General features: G+C 44.6%; 1 non-coding gene across 1 annotated transcript; it reads right to left on the minus strand.

Annotated features, from left to right (window-relative positions):
- Nucleotides 1-241: 241 nt before the first annotated feature.
- On the minus strand, nucleotides 242-334 carry trnar-ucu (transfer RNA arginine (anticodon UCU)). The gene is made up of 2 exons: nucleotides 298-334; nucleotides 242-277 (listed from the first exon to the last, which is right to left on the minus strand). It is a non-coding gene; the product is annotated as a tRNA-Arg (tRNA).
- Nucleotides 335-9,836: the final 9,502 nt, after the last annotated feature.

Raw genomic sequence — 9,836 nt, forward strand, 5'->3', positions numbered from 1 at the left:
ATGTCACAGCTCAACAGATCCTCACCAAACAGCTCCTTCCACTGCACCGAAGCAAGAACCAAATTCTGTCAACTCACCCCAGCGGCTCTCTGTTTCCCTGCTCTCACTCTCCATTGTGATGTCACTCCTTGATTTTTTTACCCCAGCTCTGCTCCTCTCTCTCTCTGTCTCTGAGTCAGTGCTTTTGACACACTTGTTCACTCTCTGTTCCGTCGTGCTCTTCTGTCTCTGGTCCAAAATCTGACTCTGGTGGGGTTTGAACCCACAACCTTTGAATGGCTTTTTTTTATCATTATTTAGAAGTCCAACACGCTATCCATTGCGCCACAGAGTCGCACATATTTTGATAAACATCACCAAGGCCTTTGATCTTGTCAGCAGAGACGGACTCTTCAAACTGCGATGGAAACTCGGCTGCCCTCCTGAACTCTTGGGCATCATCTCTTCTTTCCACGAGAACATGCACAGTTCCATCAATTACAATGGAGCAACATCAGACACTTTCAAGATCAGCAGTGGGGTAAAGCAAGGCTGCGTGCTGGCGCCAACTCTCTTAGGAACAGAGGAACATAGGAGTAGGCCATTCATCCCGTCGAGCCTTTTCTGCCATTCAATTCGATCATGGCTGATCATCTACCTCAACGCCCCTTTCCCGTGCTCTCCCCATATCCCTTGATGTCATGAGTATCAAGATTTCTAACAATTTCTGTCTTGAACATGCTCAATGATTGAACTGCCACAGCTCTCTGGGGTAGAGAATTCCAATGATTCACCACCGTCTGAGTGTAGAAATTCAGCTCGATCTCAGTTTTAAATGCCCCACTCCTTATTCTGAGACTTGGTCCCCTGATTTTAGACTCACCAACCAGGGCAAACATCCGATCTACATCCACACTGTCACGCCCATTAAGAATTTTATCAGTTTCAATGAGATCACCTCTCATTCTTCGAAACTTTAAGGAATACAGGCCCAGTTTCCTCATAAGACAATCCCACCATCCCAGGGATTAGTCTGCTGACCCTCTGTTTCACTCCATCTATGGCAAGTATATCCTTCCTTAGATGAGGAGACCAAACTATACACAATACTCCAGCGCGGTTTCACCAAGGCTCTATACAATTGCAACAAGACATCTTTACTCCTGTACTCATGACCCCTCGTGTGAAGGCCAACATACCATTTGCCTTCCTAATTGATTGCTGCACCTGCACAAGAGCTTTTAGTGTCTCATGAACAAGGACACCCAGGTCCCTTTGGACATCAACACTTCCCAACCTCTCACCATTTAAGAAATACTCTGTCTTTCTGTTTATTCCACCAAAGTGGAGAACTTCACACCTACTCACATTATATTCCATCTGCCATGTTCTTTCCCATTCACTTAGCCTCTCCAGGTTCCCTGGAAGCCTCTCTGCATCCTTCTCACAGCTCACACTTCACCTCGCTTTGTGTCATCTGCAAACTTGGAAATATTACATTTAATCCCTACATCCAAATCATTTATTTCGGTTGTTAACAGCTGTGGCTCCAACACTGATCCTTGCAGTACCCCAATAGTAACAGCCTGCCATCCTGAGGAGGACCCGTTATTCCTGCTCTCTGTTTTCGGTCTGTTAACCAATTCTCAATCCATATCAGTATATTATCGCCAATCCTATGTGCTCTAATTTTGTTTACTCACCTCCTGTGTGGGACATTACCAAAGCATCCACTGGTTCTCCTTTATCTGTTCCACAGGTAACATCCTCAAAAAACTCAACGGGTTTTTTCAAACCTGTTTTCCTTTTCATAAATCTATGTTGACTCTGCCCAATCATATCATTATTTTCCAACTGTCTAGTTATCACATCCTTTATAATTGGTGTATTCTTCTCCATGCTGTTATTGTACACTTTCAGTGACTCAGATGGGGGTGTTCACCTGTATATCAGAGCTGACGGCAAGCTGTTCATCTTGGCAAGACTCCACTTGGACGTAGAGACTTGGACGTAGAGACTCCACTTTCCATCAAAACATTGACAACATCACTTTGGAGGTTGTCAACAGCTTCACATCCCTTGGATCAACAATCACCAGCAATCTGGCCCTTGATGCTGAAATCAGCACCAGGATTGCCAATGCTGCAGCTGTCATGTCAAAGTTGAGAAGACGGGTGTGAACCGACAGCAAACTGACCGTAAATACAAAGCTCCACGTGTACCAGGCTTGTGTTCTCAGCACCCTCCTTTGTAGTAGAGAATCATCAACAACTTATGCAAGCCAAGAAAAGCAGCTGAACAGCTTCCACCTCCACTGCCTCAGATGGATGTTGGACATCTCCTGGCAGGACAGAGTGCCGAATGAGGAAGTACACCAGCGTGCAGGGATCCACAGCATGTTTGCCCTCTTGAGTCAGAGGCGGCTCTGTTGACTGGGCCAAATGAATGACAGTCACATTGCCAAATACATGCTCTGTGGTGAGCTTGCGATAAGCACAAGACCAACAGGTCAGGGAAAAAATCAAGTTATTTGGAGAGGTTTGAGTTAATTAAGGAGAGTGGGCATGGATTTATAAATGAAAGTTCATGCTTGATGAATCGAACTGCATTTTTTGATAAACTATCTGAGAAAGTTGATGAAGGGAATGCAGTGGATGTTGTTTATATGGATTTTACAAAAGCATTTTATAAAGTACCACATAAAAGGGTGGTTAACAAAATTGAGGTTCATGGATTAGGAGGGTCAGTGTCCATTTGGATAGGAAATTGGTTTAAGGACAGAAAACAGCGAGTCATATGAAATGGTTCTTGGTCAGACCGGAGGATAGTCGACAGTGGTGTTCCCCAAGGGTCAGTGCTAGAACCATTGCTTTTTTTTGCTACAGATTAATGACTTGGATCTTGGAATATCGAGTAGAATCTCAAAATATGCCGATGACACCAAACTTGGAGGAGTGGCAAACAGTGAGGATGATATGAACTGCCTGAAACAGGATAGTTATCGGCTAGTAGGATGGGCAGACAGGTGGCAGATGGAATTTAATAGTGACAAGTGTGAGGTGATGCATTTTAGCAGAAGGAATAGGGAGAGGCAATATATACTCAATGCTACAGTTCTGAAGAGTGTGCTGGAATAGAGGGACCTGGAGTACATGTCCATCATTCTTTGAAGTTGGCAAGACATATTGCGAGAGTGGTTAGCAAAGCATGTGGGATCTTGGGCTTTATAAATAGAGACATTGAGTACAAAAGCAGGGTTGTTATGCTGAACTCTGGTTCGGCCCCAATTGGAGTGTTGCATCCAGATCTGCTCACCAATCTTTAGAAAGGATGTGCGGATTCTTGAGAGGATGCAGAGGATATTTACCAGAATAGTTCCAGGGATGGAGGGTTTTAGTTTCAAGGTTAGGTTAGAAAAACAGGGTTTTTTCTGCCTGTATCAAAGAAGATTGAGGGGAGAATTGATAGAGGTGTCGAAGGCTATGACAGTTTTAGATAAGTTGGCAAAGAAAAATTGTTCCCAATAATATTGGTACAAGGACTAGGGGATTCAGATTGAAGGTTTTGGACAAGAGATGCAGGGGGAATGTGCAGAAGAACTTTTTTACACAGTGATTGGTAATGATCTGTAACTCGCTGCCCCCGAGGGCGGAGGAAGTGGAGACAATCGTTGGTTACAAAAGGAATTTCGATGGGCATTTGAAGGAAATAAATTTACAGGGCTAGGGGGATCGAGCAGACGAGTGGGACTGACTGGATCGCTCCATGGAGAGCTGGCCTGTACTCGATGGGGCAAATGGACTCCTTCTATACCACAAATGACCCAATGACTCGATGAGTCTATGTTACTCTCAGAATCAAGACAACAGAGTGACAGATTTAACACAACATTATAACATATGTTTGGTTTGACAAATTCAATAATAACTCGTGTCCACTCCTAGTATTTCTAAATCCCACACATTCACTATAATGTGAACAATTATTTCCTGTTGTGTCTCTCTCAGATTTGTAAACTTCACTATATTGGAGTGAGGTGACATCTACTGGCAGGAAGCAAGAACTGCAATCAAGCAGCAGAAACTCCACCGTCTGTGAGGGTTAAAGAAACATTGCAATCTGAGGAAATAGTGAAGGGGTTTGATCGGGTTGATGGAAACATGATTCCACTTGTGGTATCGGATGAAGCAAAGGCCGTAAATACAAAATTGTCGTTAATAAAAGAAATGAGGAATTCATGAAAAATGCATTTGCTTAGAGAATGGTTATAGAGATATACAGCACTGATATAGGCCCTTTGGCCCACTGAGTCTGCACTGACCATCAACCACCCATTTATACTAATCCTATGTTAACGCAGAATTCCCTACCACATCCCCACATTTCTCCTATCGCCTCCCCTGGGGCCAATTTACAACAGTCAGTTTATCTATCAACCCACAAGTCTTTCGTTGTGGGAGGAAACCAGAGTACCTTGTGGAAGCCCACATAAACAACTTGCAAACTCCACACAGGCAGTATACAGAACTGAATCGGGGTCATTGAAGTTGTGAAGCTGCAGTGCTCACCACTGCACCACCCTTAGAATGTGGATCGAGTAAAAAGTGAGATTGGATGGACAGAAGCACTCTGAAAAGATGGCTCAAACAAAAGGTGAAAACCCTGAAATGTTAACTCTGTTTCTCTCTCCACAGATGCTGTCAGAGGTGCTGAGTATTTCCAGCACTTTCTGTTTTTATTTCAGCTTTGTAGGATATTGTTTTGATCTGAAAAAAATGCATGATCGGCTGTGGGTGCCAGTGAAATTCCACAGGAGCGAATAAAAACAATGCTAACGGTGGCTCGTTGGTCTAGGGGTATGATTCTCGCTTTGGGTATATAAGTGATTAATATGTGAGAGATCCTGGGTTCAAATCCCAGACGAGCCCATCTCTGTTGCCATTTTTAGTTTAAGGTCATCGATTGCTTTCAGCCTTCCAGAAAGCGGAATCGATTTCCAAACTGAGCCTGCTTGAGGACCGGGGAACTGGATTCCAAGAGCTTGTCGACAAAATTGAAATGAACAAAATATACAGATTGTCAAGTGGGAATATAAGGTTGCAACAGTAACTAAAGGCCTGCTCGGGTCAGCAAATGAAACCCGACCCAAGCCTGACAGCACCAAATCCGACCTGGTCCGAGTCCTTTCATTTTTTTCCCGTGCCCGAACTGACCACCAGAATGTTCAGTTAAACTTGCTTCCGTTTTTCACTTTTTAAGCTTGTGCAGGTAAGGCAACAAAAACTGTAACTGGACTTGAAAGGTTGTTTAAATGTACATTAAGATTAGAGCTACGTACCGGAGGTGATGAGCTGAAGATTGTGACCATAGAAGTTCGTGATTGTGAGGTCACTAGTTAAAGAGAAAGTCATGGAGTTGTGCCCAGACAGGTTGTCCCACACTGTATTGATTAAAATATTGCCCGAAAGCTAGAAAATATCATTATACATTCCCTAGACTCCTGCTTTACAGGTTGAAATACTTTCTGCAAGTTTATCCAGAGAGCAGCTGAGATGCAGAGACCAGGAAGGTCTTAAGTGATTAATTATTATAAAATATACATTCTTATATTAAAGAGATTGTGCTCTACCTTCGATGGAATCGCTCACTGCAGGCTAGTGCGGAGTGTTTCCCGCCTTGACGTCCTGGCTGTCACTGGATCTTGAGTCCAGGCCTCTGGATTACTGGTCCAGTAATCTTTGAAATTTCTCCCTTGATCTAATATTTTAATCTGGTAAGTCAGATTTTACAAAAAAAAATTAAATGATTTAAGACTGCTTCATGTTCAGCAGTGCCAAATGAATAAAGAAATTCAAATATATTCAAAATTATATATCAACTATTAAATACTAATGCCCAGCTTTGAATACAAAAAAATGCCTCTAATTGTGTTCTGGTCTGGAATGGAATTCTTCAGTGTTTCTGTTTAGCTTGGATTGACTCATCAATTTTCTTGTTTTTGACTTTGTCGATGCCTTTGAATAATTGTGGATCCTTCTTCAGGGTGTCTTCTTTCACCAGGTAGTTCTGACCTCTGATGATGTTGATCGTAATCTGCTTCAATTTGCTGATAGTTTTGGAAGTGAGCAGATTTCCTTTGCTTGCGTTTACAACATGGAACTTAGTCTGACGTGTGGACCCATGGGAGGATTTGAAAGCTGCCTTGCATTGGGGCATCCAGTTGCATCCATCCAAACAGAGGTACAGTAGAAGTGACATATTCAGTTCAGTCTGTCGATCATGGGACTTTTAATCTTAGGGTTGTGAGTTTGAGCGCATTTAGTTTTTCCATTTTTTAGGCTTCATTAGCAGAGAGTACAAGGAGTGTTTGAAATGAAATTCAACAACAGTATGAGAAACGCTCTCTTTCATTCGGGACTCTCGCGAGCGAGGAGTGAACAGCTGGGAAGTCAATTTCATCGGGAGTTTCGGTGGAGCAGGGACTGCTGGGTAAGTAGAAACCTATATATTTGGGCTGTGTAAATTCTCTTAGCTTTTCGTTGTGCAGCTTTTCCAGGAGCACAGGCATTGCGAGCGAGGAGTGAACAGCTGGGAAGTCAATTTCATCGGGAGTTTCGGTGGAGCAGGGACTGCTGGGTAAGTAGAAACCTATATATTTGGGCTGTGTAAATTCTCTTACCTTTTCATTGTGCAGCTTTTCCAGGAGCACAGGCATTGCGAGCGAGGAGTGAACAGCTGGGAAGTCAATTTCATCGGGAGTTTCGGTGGAGCAGGGACTGCTGGGTAAGTAGAAACCTATATATTTGAGCTGTTTCTGAACCCGAGACACTACTCTTGTAGTGTCTCCCACCCGCCCTCCTCCTCTTACCAAAAAAAAGGACTCGGTTGTGTGTAGGTAAGGTAAGGCTTTTTCTATTTCTCTTCTTGTTTTATCGTGTGATTGGTTAAAAACTTGGGTATTTAGAATAGTGGGAATGGAGGTTAAGTCAGTTGAATGTTCCTCCTGCAGAATGTGGGAGGTAAGGGTCGCCAAGGGTGTCCCTGCTGACTGCATCTGCAGGAAGTGCACCCAGCTCCAGCTCCTCGAGGACCGCGTTAGGGAACTGGAGCTGGAGCTGGAGGAACTTCGGATCATTCGGGAGGCGGAGGGGATTATTGAGAGGAGTTATCGGGAGGCAGTCACACCTCAGGTAAAAGAAGAAGGTTACGGTCATGGGAAGGAGAGGGAACCAGCAGGCAGTGCAGGGATCCCCTGTGGCCGTTTCCCTCAACAACAGGTATACCGTTTTGGATACTGCTGGGGGAGACGACTTACCAGGGGTAGGCAATGGGATACAGGTCTCTAGCGCAGAGTCTGTCCCTGTTGCTCAGAAGGGAAGGGGTAAGAGGAGCAGATCATTAGTCATTGGGGACTCCATAGTTAGGGGAACAGATAGGAGGTTTTGTGGGAACGAGAGAGACTCACGGTTGGTGTGTTGCCTCCCAGGTGCCAGGGTACGTGATGTCTCTGATCGTGTTTTTGGGATCCTCAAGGGGGAGGGGGAGCAGCCCCAAGTCGTGGTACACATAGGCACCAACGACATAGGTAGGAAGACAGATGGGGATTTAAGGCAGAAATTCAGGGAGCTAGGGTGGAAGCTTAGAGCAAGAACAAACAGAGTTGTTATCTCTGGGTTGTTGCCCGTGAGGAATAGGGAGAGAGAGGAGTTGAACACGTGGCTGCAGGGATGGTGTAGGAGGGAGGGTTTTGGTTTCCTGGATAATTGGGGCTCTTTCTGGGGTAGGTGGGACCTCTACAAACAGGATGGTCTTCACCTGAACCAGAGGGGTACCAATATCCTGGGGGGGAGATTTGCTAGTGCTCTTCGGGGGAGTTTAAACTAATTCAGCAGGGGGATGGGACCCTAAATTGTAGTTCCAGTGTGCAGGATGTTGAGAGTAGTGAGGGCAGAGATAAGGTTATAAGTACACAAGAGGGCACTGGCAAGCAAGAGCTTGGTTTAAAATGTGTCTACTTCAACGCCAGGAGCATCCGGAATAAGGTGGGTGAGTTTGCAGCATGGGTTGGTACCTGGGATCTCGATGTAGTGGCCATTTCAGAGACATGGGTAGAGCAGGGACAGGAATGGATGTTGCGGGTTCCGGGATTTAGATGTTTCACTAAGAACAGAGAAGAGGGTAAAAGAGAGGGGGGGGGGGGTGTGGCATTGTTAATCAAGGAAAGTATTTCAGCGGCAGAAAGGACGTTTGAGGACTCGTCTACAGAGGTAGTCTGGGCCGAGGTTAGAAACAGGAGAGGTGAGGTCACCCTGTTGGGAGTTTTCTATAGACCTCCAAATAGTTCCAGAGATGTAGAGGAAAGGATAGCAAAGATGATTCTTGACAGGAGCGAGAGTAACAGGGTAGTGGTTATGGGGGACTTTAACTTTCCAAATATTGACTGGAAATACTATAGTTCGAGTACTTTAGATGGGTCTGTTTTTGTCCAGTGTGTGCAGGAGGGTTTTCTGACACAGTATGTAGAAAGGCCAACCAGGGGCGATGCCACATTGGATTTGGTACTGGGTAATGAACCCGGCCAGGTGTTAGATTTAGAAGTTGGTGAGCACTTTGGTGATAGTGATCACAATTCGGTTAGGTTTACCTTAGCGATGGGCAGGGGTGGGATATACAGCAGGGAAGAATTATAGCTGGGGGAAAGGAAATTATGATGCGATTAGGCAAGATTTAGGATGCTTAGGATGGGGAAGGAAACTGCAGGGGATGGGCACAATCGAAATGTGGAGCTTATTCAAGGAGCAGCTACTGCGTGTCCTTGATAAGGATGTACCTGTCAGGCAGGGAGGAAGTTGTCGAGCGAGGGAGCCGTGGTTTACTAAAGAAGTTGAAGAGTTTGTCAAGAGGAAGAAGAAGGCTTATGTTAGGATGAGACGTGAAGGCTCAGTTAGGGCGCTTGAGAGTTACAAGCTAGCCAGGACGGATCTAAAGGGAGATATAAGAAGAGCAAGGAGAGGACACGAGAAGTCATTGGCGGATAGGATCAAAGAAAACCCGAAGGCTTTCTATAGGTATATCAGGAATAAAAGAATGACTAGAGATAGGTTAGGGCCAAACAAGGATAGTAGTGGGAAGTTGTGTGTGGAATCGGAGGAGATAGGGGAAGTGTTAAATGAATATTTTTCGTCAGTATTTACAGTGGAGAAAGAAAATGTTGTCGAGGAGAATACTGAGATACAGACTACTAGGCTAGATGGGATTGAGGTTCACAAGGAGGAGGTGTTAGCAATTTTGGAAAGTGTGAAAATAGATAAGTCCCCTGGGCCAGATGGGATTTATCCTAGGATTCTCTGGGAAGCCAGGGAGGAGATTGCAGAGCCTTTGTCCTTGATTTTTATGTCGTCATTGTCGACAGGAATAGTGCCGGAAGACTGGAGGATAGCAAATGTTGTCCCCTTGTTCAAGAAGGGGAGTAGAGACAGCCCTGGTAATTATAGACCTGTGAGCCTTACTTCGGTTGTGGGTAAAATGTTGGAAAAGGTTATAAGAGATAGGATTTATAATCATCTTGAAAAGACTAAGTTCATTAGAGATAGTCAGCACGGTTTTGTGAAGGGTAGGTCGTGCCTCACAAACCTAATTGAGTTTTTTGACAAGGTGACCAAACAGGTGGATGAGGGTAAAGCCGTGTATGTGGTCTATATGGATTTCAGTAAGGCGTTTGATAAAGTTGCCCACGGTAGGCTATTGCAGAAAATACGGAAGTATGGGATTGAAGGTGAATTAGTGCTTTGGATCAGAAATTGGCTAGCTGAAAGAAGACAGAGGGTGGTGGTTGATGGGAAATGTTCATCCTGGAG

The sequence above is a fragment of the Heterodontus francisci genome, unplaced genomic scaffold (genome assembly GCF_036365525.1).
Source record: "Heterodontus francisci isolate sHetFra1 unplaced genomic scaffold, sHetFra1.hap1 HAP1_SCAFFOLD_278, whole genome shotgun sequence".
Taxonomy (NCBI): domain Eukaryota; kingdom Metazoa; phylum Chordata; class Chondrichthyes; order Heterodontiformes; family Heterodontidae; genus Heterodontus; species Heterodontus francisci.